General features: G+C 48.7%; 1 protein-coding gene across 2 annotated transcripts in view; it reads left to right on the forward strand.

Moving 5' to 3' along the window:
• The first annotated feature begins 8,708 nt into the window (after positions 1-8,708).
• Positions 8,709-15,535, forward strand: part of B3GNT3 (UDP-GlcNAc:betaGal beta-1,3-N-acetylglucosaminyltransferase 3) — a 140,395-nt gene continuing 133,568 nt past the window's right edge. For both annotated transcript variants that reach the window (XR_011199818.1, XM_069216580.1), the window contains exon 1: positions 8,709-8,884. The gene's annotated coding sequence lies outside the window, so the exon portion shown is untranslated. The remainder of the gene's footprint in view (positions 8,885-15,535) is intronic.

Here is a 15,535-nt window from a genome sequence, read left to right on the forward strand (position 1 = left end):
GCTCTGGTACTAAAAGTGCAGGTGCTGTGAGAGAAGTGCAGGTACTCTGCTGCTGAAGATGCAGGTACTATGGTACTGAAAGTACAGGTGCTGTGAGACAAGTGCAGGTACTCTGCTACTGAAAGTACAGGTGCTGTGAGAGAAGTGCAGATATTCTGCTACTGAAGGTACAGCTGCTGTGAGACAAGTACAGATACTCTGGTGCTGTAAAGTGCAGCTGCTGTGAGAGAAGTCCAGGTACTCTGCTACTAAAAGTGCAGCTACTTTGGTACTGAAAGTGCAGGTGCTGTGAGAGATGTGTAGGCACTCTGCTACTGAAAGTGCAGGTACTCTGGTGCTGAAGGTGCAGGTGATGTGAGAGAAGTATAGGTGCTCTGCTACTGTAAGTACAGGTACTCTGGTACTGAAGGTAAAGGTGATGTGAGAGAAGTATAGGTGCTCTGCTACTGTAAGTGCAGGTGATGTGAGATAAGTGCAGGTACTCTACTACTGAAGGTACAACTGCTTTGCGACAAGTGCAGGTACTCTGGTACTGAAAGTGCAGCTCCTGTGAGAGAAGTGCAGCTACTCTGGTACCTAACGTGCAGCTGCTGATAGGGAAGTGCAGACACTCTGGTACTGGAGGTACAGGTGCTGTGAGAGAAGTGTAAATACTCTGGTACTGAAAGTGCAGCTACTGTGAGGGAAGTGCAAATACTCTGCTACTGAAGGTACAGCTGCTGGTACTCTAGTACTGAAAGTGCAGCTGCTGGGAGAGAAGTGCAGGTACTCTCGTACTGAAAGTACAGGTACTCTGCTACTGAAAGTGCAGGGTATCTGGTACTAGAAGTACAGGTGCTGTGAGAAAAGTGTAGGTAGTCTACTACTGAAAGTGCAGGTACTCTGCTACTGAAAGTATAAGTACTGTGAGACAAGTGTAGGTATTCTGCTACTCAAAGTGCAAGTACTCTATTAGAAGTGGCAGTGCTCTTTTATTGGAAGTGCAGGTACTCTGCTATTGAAAGTGCAGGTACTCTGCTACTGAAAGTACAGCTGCCATGTGAGAAGTGCAGGTACTCTATCAAAAGTGGGGGTAACCTGTTAGAAGTGCAGGCACTCTGCTATTGAAAATTGCAGCTGTGGTGTGAGAAGTGCAGGTACTTTGCTATTAAAAGTGCGGGTACTCAGAAGTGCCAGCACTCTAATATTGGAAGTGCAGGTACCCTTTTAGAAGTGCCAGTACTCTATTAGAAGTGCAGGTAATCTGTTAGAAGTGCCAGTATTCTAATATTAGAAGTGCAAGTACCATGTTAGAAGTGCCAGTACTCTGATATTGGAAGTGTAGAAAACCTGACAGAAGTGCAGGTGCCCTGTTAGAAGTGCCAGGACGCTGATATTGGAAGTGCAGGTACTCTGTTAGAAGCACCAGTACTCTGATACTGGAAGTCCAGGTACCCTGTTAGAAGTGCCAGTACTCTGAAATGGGAAGTGCAGGTGTAGGAAAATGGCTCCCTCTTGCAGTTACCCCCCCCACACACACTTTTTGCCTGATATTGATGCTGACTTGAATGAGAAGTGTGCGGGGACCCTGCTAACCAGGCCCCAACACCAGTGCCACCCTAAGAGACCCCTCACCTACCACATGCACACTGCCATTGTAGATTGTGTGTGTTGGTGGGGAGAAAAAGGCAAAGTCGACATGGCATCCCCCTCAGGATTCCATGTTCAAAAAATGCTGCCTGTGGCATGGATAAGTCACCCCTCTAGCAGGCCTTACAGCCCTAAGGCAGGGTGCACTATACCACAGGTGAGGGCATATGTGCATGAGCACTATGCCCCTACAGTGTCTAAGTCCATTCTTAGACATTGTAAGTACAGTGTGGCCATATTAGTTATATGGTCTGGGAGTTTGTTAAAATGAACTCCCCAGTTTCATAATGGCTACACTGGATACTGGGAAGTTTGGTATCAAACTTCTCAGAATAATAAACCCACACTGATGCCAGTGTTGGATTTATTACAAAATGCACACAGAGGGCATGTTAGAAGATTCCCCCTGTATTTTCCCCTATCCTTCAGTGCAGGACTGACTGGTCAGTGCCAGCCTGCCACTGAGGCGAGTTTCTGCGCCCCCCCCCCCCCCCCTCCGGGTTGAGAACTTTTGTGCTCTCTGAGGACAGAAACAAAACTTGCACTGGGTGGAGGTGCTTCTCACCTCCCCCTACAGGAACTGTAACACCTGGCGGCGAGTCTCAAAGGCTCATGCCTTTTGTTACAGCGCCCCAGGGCACTCCATCTAGTGGATATTCCCGACCCTCTGGCCACTGCCCCCACTTTTGGCAGGAAGGCTGGCGGAGATAATGAGAAAAACAAGGAGGAGTCTCCCACCAGTCAGGACAGCCCCTAAGGTGCCCTGAGCTGAGGTGACCCCTGCCTTAAGAAATCCTCCATCTTGAGATTGGAGGACTCCCCCAATAGGATTAGGGATGTGCCCCCCTCCCCTCAGGGAGGAGGCACAAAGAGGGTGTAGCCACCCTCCAGGGCAGTATCCATTGGCTACTGACCTCCTGACCTAGTATTTAGGGGCACCTCAGATCCCAGGAAAGCAGATTCCTGCAACCTGAAACAAGAAGAAGGACTGCTGACCTGAAAGCCCTGCAGAGACGACAGAAGACGACAACTGCTTTGGCCCCAGCCCTACTGGCCTGTCTCCTGACTCGAAAACCTGCAACAGCAATGCATCCAACAGGGACCAGAAACCTCTGAAGCCTCAGAGGACTGCCCTGAACCTAAGGACCAAGAAACTCCTGTGAGCAGCGGCTCTGCTCAACAAACAGCAACAATATTGCAACTTTTAAAGAACTTCACTCTTCCTGCCGGAAGTGTGAGACTTCTCTCTCTGCACCCGACGCCCCTGGCTCGAGATCAAGAGAACCAACACCACAGGGAGGACTCCCAGGTGACTGCAACACTGTGAGTAGCTCGAGATGACCCCCCTGGATTCCCACAGCGACGCATGCAGAGAGAATCCAGAGGCTCCCCCTGACCGCGACTGCCTGGAACAAGGGACCCGACGCCTGGACCAAGCACTGCACCCGCAGCCCCCAGGACCAGAAGGAACCGAACCTCAGTGCAGGAGTGACCCCCAGGCGACCCTCTGCCTAGCCCAGGTGGTGGCTGGCGCGAGAAGCCCCCCTGTGCCCTGCCTGCACCGCTAGAGTGACCCCCGGGTCCCTCCATTGAATCCACTGCAAAACCCGACGCCTGCTTTACACACTGCACCTGGCCGCCCCTGTGCCGCTGAGGGTGTGTTTTGTGTGCCTACTTGTGTCCCCCCCAGTGCTCTATAAAAAACCCCGAGGACACGGGTACTTACCTGCTGGCAGACTGGAACCGGAGCACCCCTGTTCTCCATAGGCACCTACGTGTTTTGGGCACCTCTTTGACCTCTGCACCTGACCGGCCCTGAGCTGCTGGTGTGGTAACTTTGGGGTTGCCTTGAACCCCCAACAGTGGGCTGCCTATGCCCAGGAACTGAGACTTGTAAGTGTCTTACTTACCTCTCAATCTAACCAATACTTACCTCCCCCCAGGAACTGTTGATTTTTGCACTGTGTACTTTTAAAATAGCTTATTGCCATTTTAACAAAAACTGTATATGTTATTGCTCTAATTCAAAGTTCCTAACTTACCTGTGTGGAGTACCTTGCAATTTATGTATTTACTTCAAATTTTGAACTTGTGTTTCTAAAAATAAACTAAGAAAAGGTAGTTTTCTATATAAAAAAACTTTTGGCTTGGAGTTAAGTCTTTGAGTGTGTGTTCCTCATTTATTGCCTGTGTGTGTACAACAAATGCTTAACACTACCCTCTGATAAGCCTACTGCTCGACCTCACTACCACAAAATAGAGCATTAGTATTATCTATTATTGCCACTATCAACCTCTAAGGGGAACCCTTTGACTCTGTGCACATTATCTCTCACTTTGAGATAGTATATACAGAGACAACTTCCTACAGCAGGTACTCTGTTAGAAGTGCCAGTGCTCTGATAGTGGAAGTGCAGGGACTCTAAATGAAGTGCAGGTACTCTGATACTGGAAGCAGGGGTACCCTATTAGCAGTGCCAGTACTCTGATATCAGAAGTGCAGGTACCCGCTTAGAAGTACCAGTACTCTGATATTGGAAGTGGAGGACTCTGTTAGAAGTGTCAGTACTCTGATAGTGTAAGTGCAGGTACTCTGTTAGAAGTGACAATACTCTGATATTCGAAGTGCAGGTACTCTGTTAGAAGTGCCGGTACTCTGATACTGGAAGTACATGTGCTCATTTAGAAGTACCAGTTCTCTGATATTCGAATTGCAGGTACCCTGCAACTGAAAGTACAATCTCCTGTGAGAAGTGCAGGAACTGTGTTAGAAGTGCCAGTACTCTGATATTGGAAGTACAGGTACCTTGTTAGAAGTGCCAGTAATCTGATGTTGGAATTGCAGTCACTCTGTTATAAGTGCTGGTACTCTCATACTGGGAGTCCAAGTATCCTGTTAGAAGTGCCAGTACTCTGATATTGTAAGTGTAGGTACCCTCTTAGAAGTGCAGGTACCCTGTTAGAAATGACTGTACTCAGATATTTGAAGTGCAGGTACCCTGTGAGAAGTGCCAGTACTCTGATATTATAAGTGCAGGTACTCTGTTAGAATTGACAGTAGTTTGATACAGGAAGTACAGATATTCTGTTAAAAATGCAAGTACTGTGATACTGGAAGTGCAGACACTCTATTAGAAGTGTTGGTACTCTGATAGTGGAAGTCCAGGCAACCTGTTAGAACTGCCAGTACCCTGATATTGTAAGTGTAGGTACCCTCTTAGGAGTGCAGGTACCCTGTTAGAAGGGCCAATACTCTGATATTGGAAGTACTGTAATATTGGAAGTGCAGGTACTCAGAAGTGCTGGATCCGCTTATATTTTAAATGCAGGTACCCTCTTAGAAGTACAGGTACCCTCTTAGAAGGGCCATTACTCTAATATTGGAAGTGCAGGTACTCTTTTAGAAGTGCCAGTACTCTGATATTGGAAGTGCAGGCACTCTGTTAGAAGTGCCAGTACTCTAATATCGGAAGAGCTGGTACCCTGTTAGAAGTGCGGGACTCTGATATTGGAGGTGCAGGTACCCTTTGAGAAGTGCCAGTACTCTGATATTGGAAGTACAGGTACCCTGATTCTGAAAGTACAACCTCCTGTGAAACGTGAAGTTACCCTGTTAGAAGTGTTGTTACTCTGATATTGGAAGTGCAGGAACCCTGTAAGAAGTGCCGGTACTCTGATATTGGAAGTGCAGGTACCCAGTGAGAAGTGCCAGTACTGATATATTAGAAGTGCAGGTACCCTGTGAGAAGTGCCAGTACTCTGATATTGGAAGTGTAGGTACCCTGTGACAAGTGCCGGTACTCTGATATTGGAAGCGCAGGTACCCTGCTAGAAGTGCTGATACTCTGATATTGGAAGTGCAGGTACCGTGTAAGAAGTGCTGGTACTCTGATATTGGAAGTGCAGGTACCCTGTGAGAAGTGCCGGTACTCCGATATTGGAAGTGGAGGTACTCTTTTAGAAGTGCCGGTACTGTGATATTGGAAGTGGAGGTACCCAGTGAGAAGTGCCAGTACTGATATATTAGAAGTGCAGGTACCCTATGAGAAGTGCCGGTACCCTGATATTCAAAGTGCAGGTACCTTGTGAGAAGTGCCGCTACCCTGATATTGAAAGTGCAGGTACCCTGCGAGAAGTGCCTGTACCCTGATACTCAAAGTGCAGGTACCTTGTGAGAAGTGCCGGTACCCTGATATTGAAAGTGCAGGTACCCTGTGAGAAGTGCCGGTCCTCTGATATGGAAAGTGCAGCCTCCTGCGAGAAGTGCCGGTACCCTGATATTGAAAGTGCAGGTACCTTGCGAGAAGTGCCGGTACCCTGATATTGAAAGTGCAGGTACCTTGTGAGAAGTGCCGGTACCCTGATATTGAAAGTGCAGGTAGCTTGTGAGAAGTGCCGGTACCCTGATATTGAAAGTGCAGGTACCTTGCGAGAAGTGCCGGTACCCTGATATTGAAAGTGCAGGTACCTTGTGAGAAGTGCCGGTACCCTGATATTGAAAGTGCAGGTACCTTGCGAGAAGTGCCGGTACCCTGATATTGAAAGTGCAGGTACCTTGCGAGAAGTGCCGGTACCCTGATATTGAAAGTGCAGGTACCCTGTGAGAAGTGCCGGTACCCTGATATTGAAAGTGCAGGTACCTTGTGAGAAGTGCTGGTACCCTGATATTGAAAGTGCAGGTACCTTGTGAGAAGTGCCGGTACCCTGATATTGAAAGTGCAGGTACCTTGCGAGAAGTGCCGGTACCCTGATATTGAAAGTGCAGGTACCTTGCGAGAAGTGCCGGTATCCTGATATTGAAAGTGCAGGTACCTTGCGAGAAGTGCCGGTACCCTGATATTGAAAGTGCAGGTACCTTGCGAGAAGTGCCGGTACCCTGATATTGAAAGTGCAGGTACCTTGTGAGAAGTGCCGGTCCTCTGATATGGAAAGTGCAGCCTCCTGCGAGAAGTGCCGGTACCCTGATATTGAAAGTGCAGGTACCCTGTGAGAAGTGCCGGTACCCTGATATTGAAAGTGCAGGTACCTTGTGAGAAGTGCCGGTACCCTGATATTGAAAGTGCAGGTACCTTGCGAGAAGTGCCGGTACCCTGATATTGAAAGTGCAGGTACCTTGCGAGAAGTGCTGGTACCCTGATATTGAAAGTGCAGGTACCTTGCGAGAAGTGCCGGTACCCTGATATTGAAAGTGCAGGTACCTTGTGAGAAGTGCCGGTCCTCTGATATGGAAAGTGCAGCCTCCTGCGAGAAGTGCCGGTACCCTGATATTGAAAGTGTAGGTACCCTGTGAGAAGTGCTGGTACTCTGATATTGGAAGTGCAGGTACCCTGTGAGAAGTGCCGGTACTCCGATATTGGAAGTGGAGGTACTCTTTTAGAAGTGCCGGTACTGTGATATTGGAAGTGGAGGTACCCAGTGAGAAGTGCCAGTACTGATATATTAGAAGTGCAGGTACCCTATGAGAAGTGCTGGTACCCTGATATTGAAAGTGCAGGTACCTTGTGAGAAGTGCCGCTACCCTGATATTGAAAGTGCAGGTACCCTGCGAGAAGTGCCTGTACCCTGATACTCAAAGTGCAGGTACCTTGTGAGAAGTGCCGGTACCCTGATATTGAAAGTGCAGGTACCTTGTGAGAAGTGCCGGTACCCTGATATTGAAAGTGCAGGTACCTTGTGAGAAGTGCCGGTACCCTGATATTGAAAGTGCAGGTACCTTGCGAGAAGTGCCGGTACCCTGATATTGAAAGTGCAGGTACCTTGTGAGAAGTGCCGGTACCCTGATATTGAAAGTGCAGGTACCTTGCGAGAAGTGCCGGTACCCTGATATTGGAAGTACAGGTACCCTGATTCTGAAAGTACAACCTCCTGTGAAACGTGAAGTTACCCTGTTAGAAGTGTTGTTACTCTGATATTGGAAGTGCAGGAACCCTGTAAGAAGTGCCGGTACTCTGATATTGGAAGTGCAGGTACCCAGTGAGAAGTGCCAGTACTGATATATTAGAAGTGCAGGTACCCTGTGAGAAGTGCCAGTACTCTGATATTGGAAGTGTAGGTACCCTGTGACAAGTGCCGGTACTCTGATATTGGAAGCGCAGGTACCCTGCTAGAAGTGCTGATACTCTGATATTGGAAGTGCAGGTACCGTGTAAGAAGTGCTGGTACTCTGATATTGGAAGTGCAGGTACCCTGTGAGAAGTGCCGGTACTCCGATATTGGAAGTGGAGGTACTCTTTTAGAAGTGCCGGTACTGTGATATTGGAAGTGGAGGTACCCAGTGAGAAGTGCCAGTACTGATATATTAGAAGTGCAGGTACCCTATGAGAAGTGCCGGTACCCTGATATTCAAAGTGCAGGTACCTTGTGAGAAGTGCCGGTACCCTGATATTGAAAGTGCAGGTACCTTGTGAGAAGTGCCGCTACCCTGATATTGAAAGTGCAGGTACCCTGCGAGAAGTGCCTGTACCCTGATACTCAAAGTGCAGGTACCTTGTGAGAAGTGCCGGTACCCTGATATTGAAAGTGCAGGTACCTTGCGAGAAGTGCTGGTACCCTGATATTGAAAGTGCAGGTACCTTGCGAGAAGTGCCGGTACCCTGATATTGAAAGTGCAGGTACCTTGCGAGAAGTGCCGGTACCCTGATATTGAAAGTGCAGGTACCTTGCGAGAAGTGCCGGTACCCTGATATTGAAAGTGCAGGTACCTTGCGAGAAGTGCCGGTACCCTGATATTGAAAGTGCAGGTACCTTGCGAGAAGTGCCGGTACCCTGATATTGAAAGTGCAGGTACCTTGCGAGAAGTGCCGGTACCCTGATATTGAAAGTGCAGGTACCTTGTGAGAAGTGCCGGTCCTCTGATATGGAAAGTGCAGCCTCCTGCGAGAAGTGTCAGCCCCTTCGTCTGCCGGCACCTGCTGTTGAAGACCCTGAAGGGGGCTGTGTGTGGTGGGACCACCAGTCGCCGCCTGTGATGAGAGATGCTTCCCTGCGCCCCGCGTCTCTTGGAGGGGTGGGCGGTAGCACAGGTGCCGCCCCTCCCCGCCCTCCCGACAGGCTGAAGGTGACCTGGGGCGGGCTCCGAGGCAGGCAGAGACCGGCGATCTCGCACCTGTGCACACCTGAAGGGCCTCGGATCTCACCCGCCCCGGTGAGCTGGACCCGAGAACCCCCACCTGTCCAGAGAAGTAAGAGGGGGCGCCCCTCCTCCACACTCGCGGCAAGTCCCTCCCAGCCCACGCCATCAGACACCCCAACAAAAGTAAGTGCCGTTGATTGGAAACGGGGCGGGGGTCTGAAGCTTGTTACTTATAGGGGGTTGTAATCTGCGAAATCGACGTCTAAGCGCCCCGGATCCGCCACTAAACAGCCGGGTTAGCTCCGTGAGTTGATGCACCTGCGGCGGCCACGCATCGGCGAGATACCCCTTTAATCCCTGCGTGCGACTCGGTTTTAATCCTTCCAAAACTCGGCACAGTGTGTCATTTGCAGCGCCACGAAGTCTTAAGGTCCTGACAGCAAGCGCTACACAAAATACTGTAGTTTGTTCTCGTCCATTTATTGTTCCACTGTCCAGGGGGAAGGAGTTTGCTGAAAATTGGTTTGGTTCTTGAGTAGCGCCAGCGCCTATGTGCGGAGTCCATGCGCTATGTAGTTTCTATAGCAGTGTTACACTTAATCAGATCTCAGGAAGAGATCCCCGCTTCGCTCTTGTGACGTGTGTGTGGAAACCCCAGTTTTGTGTTTGCCTTGAAATCTGGTGATTTCTGTTGCTTTTCAGTCTAGATAGCTAAGCAAAAACCGGGACTGAGGGAACCACTTCTCTTTTTCTAATATATATTATTTTTTTATTCGGGACTCTTTGTTGACAAGGTATTAATATAATATCACAAGTTCTTGTTATAAAATGTCTAGCCACGTAGGGTTGCTTAATGTTTGCATAAAGGCTCTGCGTCTCTCGGGAACCCAATGCAAAGTCCCAGTCCTAATGAATTCTGGGGATTGTAGTCTTGTACCTCTTCTACCAACCGAAGGCTGTCTCTCCTGCGAGAAGCCGCTACCCGCTTCGCACATCCTTCCTCTTCCTCACCTGGAGGAGAGAGGATAATGGGAGCCAATTTAATCAATTGTTTGGAATCTGGACGTTCACTGGTCGAATCATTGCATTCTGGGAGTTGTAGTCTTGCGTCACTTCTATTGAACCAGTTGGACAATCTCACGCCCCTCCTTACGTCACTATGGACAATCTCACGCACCTCCTTACGTCACTATGGACAATCTCACGCACCTCCTTACGTCACTATGGACAATCTCACGCCCCTCCTTACGTCACTATGGACAATCTCACGCACCTCCTTACGTCACTCCCATCCACCCCCAAGGACAATCTCTCATCACCTTCTTACATCACTTCTAGCCCTAACCCCATGGACCATATCTCGTCACCTCTTTACATCACGCCCATCCCTACCCCCATGGACAATCACTCATCACCTCCTTACGTCACTCCCATCCCTAATCCCACGACAATCCCTCGTCACCTCTTTGCGTCACTCCCATTCCATGGACAAGCTCACACCCCTCTTTACGTCACTCCCATCCCTAATCCCACGGTTAATCTCTCATCCCAAACCCACCCGGCACGACAAGGAATTGACGGCTGTACAGTCGAGCGATGAGATGGTACTGGGCACTGGGGGGAGGGGAGGGGAAGACACAATATTGTTGTGTATCAGGAGAGAGCGGCACAGTCTGCGTCACACCACCCGCCTCAGGACTATATATACATCGGGCACCCTCCCATTACTTTGGGGAGGGGACGCCACCCTCCCTGGCACAGCTGTCGGGGTTGGGTGCAGAAGTCTGAGGGGCCCACCGAACCCCAATTCCTTCTTTATTTCACTTTCAGCCCAATAAACGGAGGGGCGCCACCATCCCATGCTTGCACTGAGGTCACTGGTGGATGAGAACCAGGGAGGGGGTTGGGAGGGTGTGGGGACACACCAAGGGCCACCCCCTTCCGCCAGACATCTTGTTCCACCAGTATAACCTGAGCCGGTGGGGGGTCAGCCTCTGGCACAGGAGTCAGTCACTCAGACTGCTCAGGGGTGAGGGGTCAGCCTCTGGCCCAGGGGTCAGTCACTCAGACTGGTCAGGGGTGGGAGGTCAGCCTCTAGCCCAGGGGACCGTCACTCAGACTGGTCAGGGGGAGAGGTCAGCCTCTGGCCCAGGGGTAAGTCACTCAGACTGCTCATGGGTGAGGGGTCAGCTTCTGGTCCAGGGGTCACTCACTCGGACTGCTCAGGGGTGAGGGGTCAGCCTCTGGCCCAGGACTCAGTCGCTCAGACTGGTCAGGAGTGAGGGGTCAGCCTCTGGCCCAGGACTCAGTCGCTCAGACTGGTCAGGAGTGAGGGGTCAGCCTCTGGCCCAGGTGTCAGTGCAGAGTAGACTCGAGTGGCATAGAGTGCAGTGGCGTGGGGTGTTTTGTCGTAGAGTGCAGTAGTACAGAGTGGTGTAGAGTACAGTGTCTGAGAGTGCAATGTTGCAGATTTGAGGGTCAGTGCAGTGGTGTATAGTACAGTGGCGTTCATTGCAGTTGTTTAGAGTGAAGTGGCGTAGAGTGGAGAGGTGCAGGGTAGAGTGCAGTGGCACAGAGTGCAGTGGCGTAAAGTAGATTGTTTCACAGTAGAGTGAAGTGGCGTAGAATGGAGAGGTGCAGGGTAGAATGGAGTTGCACAGAGTGGCATAGAGTGTAATGGCATAGAGTAAAGTGGTGTAGAGTGCCGTGGCATACAGTGCAGAGGTGCAGAGTAGATTAGAGTGACGTACAGTGTATTGATGTAGAGTGCAGGGGCATGGAGTTTAGTGTTACAGAGTAAAGTGCACTAGCATAGAGTGCATTAGCTTAGAGTGCAGTGGCGTACAGTGCAGTGTTGCAGAGTGGCATAGAGTGGAGTTGTGCAGACTAGATTGGTGTTGCCTAGACTGGAGTGGTGTAGCGTCAGAGGTGCAAAGTGCAGTGGCGTAAAGTAGATTGTTTCACAGTAGAGTGGAGAGGTGCAGGGTAGAGTGGAGTGGCATAGAGTAAAGTGGTGTAGCGTGCTGTGGCATAGGGTGCAGTGGTGCAGAGTAGATTAGAGTGACATGCAGTGTATTGATGTAGAGTGCCGGGGCATAGAGTTGAGTGTTACAGAGTAAAGTGCACTAGCATAGAGTGCATTAGCTTAGAGTGCAGTGGCGTACAGTGCAGTGTTGCAGAGTGGCATGGAGTTGTGCAGAGTAGATTGGCGTTTCCTAGACTGGAGTGGTATAGCGTGCAGAGCGCAGTGGTGTGGAGAGGTGTAAAGTGCATTGGCGTAGAGTAGAGGTGTAGTGTGAAGTAGCATAGAGTGCAGTGTACCACAGTGCAGTCGCATGGAGTGGTGCATAGTATGGTGCAGTGGTGTGGAGTGGTGCATAGTATGGTGCAGTGGTGTGGAGTGGTGTAAAGTGCATTGGCGTAGAGTAGAGGTGTAGTGTGAAGTAGCATAGAGTGCAGTGTACCACAGTGCAGTCGCATGGAGTGGTACATAGTATGGTGCAGTGGTGTGGACTGGTGCATAGTATGGTGCAGTGGTGTGGAGTGGTGCAAGGTAGAGTGTAGTGGAGTATGCTTGGTGTGGTAACACGCTGCTTTTACAGGTAAAACTTTTTTGATGGAAATGACCATTACATTTTCACAGATAGTTTTTAAATAAAACTATACAGTGCACAGACGGATGTGTGGAAATTGCATCATCAAATGTAATGATTTATTTTAATTATATAAAGGTATTTGTTTCCAGCACAGTTCAGAATTAACAAAATGTGCTTCACCCTAATTCGGATATATTCTGAAATCCTTGCACAGTTTATTTAAATGTTGTCATGTGATAAAAACAACTATTTCCTACCCCCAGTATCCAGCAAGATTGTCGCATAAATCCTCTCACTTTGAAGTAGGAGAAAGAAAAGTAAACACCAAGCTCCCACCGAAGACAGAGCCTGGCATTTGACTTTGTTCTTTGAATGCACAGCTAATGTGATGAGATAAAAACAAGAATTACAGGCCTGTTTACAGAAAGGGAGCACTCAGAAGGATACTGCACATAAGGTGTGGGCAAGGGAAGGGACAAACTCAAGCTGGACAGCCTAAAACACATAAAGCCATCAAATTGAAAGCAATGAAATGAGAGTTACAAACCACAAAGACCATGGCAAGCAACAGGCAGAATGCATTCCCAAGGAAGCTCCATAAATGTACTTAAAGTGACAGCCGTGGGTTACTTTGTGGAGAAAGTCCAGTATTTTAGTCCAGTCCGTATCTTGCAGAGGTTTGGCCACACCAATCACCCAGGTAGTATGACGAGAAGACCTAGAGTGGTTTCCATGTTGCAGGAAAGGTTGGTACACCCATTCTATCAGTTTGCCACCAGTTCCTATGGTGTAGAGCTTCTGGCACACCTCTTTTAGGGTTAGTGCTAGGTGGCAGACATGAAGTAGGGCATACAATGATTATTTAAGGTGGTTATAAGTAAGGAGTTGACCGGGCTGAAGATTTTAGTCCACCACAATGGTTTGGAATTTTAGTAGCTCGCCACCCAGAAACAAACCCCCAATTTTAAGACACCTGCAGTATGCAACTGATGGAGCTGCTCTGAGCACAGCTGTCCTGTGCGAGTGGGAAGGCTTAGCAAAGGTAGGGCAGGAGCACAGCGTTTCTCCGTGTCAGTGAGTTTACAGGTTCTAGCAAGGCAGAGAAAGCCATGCATGATAACCCCGGATGGTGATCCGTAGAATGGTCAGTATGAAACAATGAGCAGTGCATTAAGCCCTCCTTAAAACTCTTTACTGGTAAACCCCATCTCATGCAGGGGGGTGGGCAGAAAGCCAGTGAGCCACCCATTGGGCCTGTGCAGCTGAATAATAGTGTTCTAAGTCCAGAAGGCCTAATCCACCCGCAGTCACGGGTAGCTTTATAGTGGAAAGAGCTACCCGATGGGGCCCCAGCGGCCAAATCAGATAGGTGGCCTGTCTGAAAAAGAATGAAGGACGAGCAGGGGAAGGTTTGCAAAATAATACTACCATCGGGGTAGCCCACCATCTTCACTAGTGCCACGTGGCCCACTACAGAAAGCAGAAGAGAAGATGAAAAAGAAAACTGGGCTCAAAGGGACCGTGACGCTGCCGAGATTTCCATCCTTCATATCAGTGGGAGAATGGTAGATAATACTCACTAGGTATCAAAAGGTAACTGGTTCCCAGTTCAATCTGAGGTCTAATTGTATATAAAGAGAAAAACTGTGCCATAAGTTAAAGAAACACTGATTACATTTTAAAATGTTTCCATTTTGTTTGTGCAATTTACATCCTAAATATTTTGAAGATTCTATGTGTACTTGACACTTAGAGATAACCCAGATCACTAGTTTCGTTTTTTCTCAATTTCAAAACCATTTAAAGACATGGACTAAGTGGGCAATTGCCTTGCACAACCTTGCAAGGGGTCTGGACCCTGCTCACCCTTCACAAGCACTAACAGCGAACCATTGCACCAGAAGAGTTTGCCAAGGTGGATGGGTGTTGCTTGTTCAACCACTTGACAGTGCCTCTTCTGTTTCTCTCCTGTGTGCAGAGACAACATCCCAGGTACCCTATACCTTCCGATAATCTTGGTGGACCCATCTTGTCTGATTATAGGAATTGTTGCACCTTGTTCTTCTCTTACTTATTCATCCACTTCTGAGCAACAACCCTTTGACTTCATTGCTATGGATCTTCCATTTGATATGGATTTCATCCTCCTCTTGTATTATCTTTGTTTGATAGTCCGGGCTCCCAGTTCTATGATAAACGTAGAGTCCCAGACATACACTCGAAACCTGTGAGACTACAGACAAGTTCCCCACATCCTGACATTAGGTGTGAGACTGTCGCCCACACCATCTGCCCTGCCTCATTTTTTTTTTTTTTTTTTTTAGGTTGAAAGTTCATGGGCGGTCGGGCTGAGCCAGATGTTTTTGTTCAATTTGTTTAAACTTGCATAAGGTTAGTTACCTTAATGTTTCCCAAACTGTTTGCCAGGGCGTTTAAAATGTTCAGAAACATAATCAAAATGTTGCTATTACTTTCTCTTCAAGAAAGATTGGGTAGATCTGGGCAGGGGTGATGGCCTTGACACAGCGCTGAAGGGCATTCATTCACTAGTAAACAAGGACGTAATGTGACACCTGAATGTAGCACACCAGGAGGCAATCACAAAAAGACCACAGTGAATACAGTGCTATGTTAAAAAAGAGTAAATAAATGCACTGACAACACAGAGAGGTGTGGTCTCTCTTGGGTGTGTCTGTAAAACTGACGTTTGTTCTTGAATTTTTGTCCTGAATTTTGACCCTTTGTCCTGAATTTATTTACAGTCATGTCCAGGATTTGCCTCAATGTCAGGTGGTCACCCTAGAAGGGACGCTCCAGCGTGAGCCATGCACTTGTTTTTAAGGCAGTGCACGGTCTACAGTGCATTCGCTCGACTCGGACTCAGTGCTTGTCTGTCCCCCGTGAGCTCAGCTCAGCGCGCATGAACTTAGGGTGTTTCCGAGATAAGTCTATCTGTTTCACACAGCTGGGAACAGACACCCGAGTCTATGCCCTTTACAGGAGTGTCTGAGAATATGGGACCAGAAAAAAACAAGCATTGGCAAAGCAAATAGGTTTCACCTTTGTAATACTAAAAAAAATATTTTAAAAAAAGAGCAAAAACACTTTTAAGGTGGACAGTGTAGCAGCAATTTGAAGCCTATCCCTCCACAAAAAGTAATACTTTAAAAAGAGACCGTAAGTGGGTGTGGGAGCAATAGCGCGGAGCGGAAGGGCTTCACGGGGAAGCAACAGACAG

Source organism: Pleurodeles waltl, chromosome 12 (assembly GCF_031143425.1).
Source record: "Pleurodeles waltl isolate 20211129_DDA chromosome 12, aPleWal1.hap1.20221129, whole genome shotgun sequence".
NCBI classification, from domain to species: Eukaryota; Metazoa; Chordata; class Amphibia; order Caudata; family Salamandridae; genus Pleurodeles; species Pleurodeles waltl.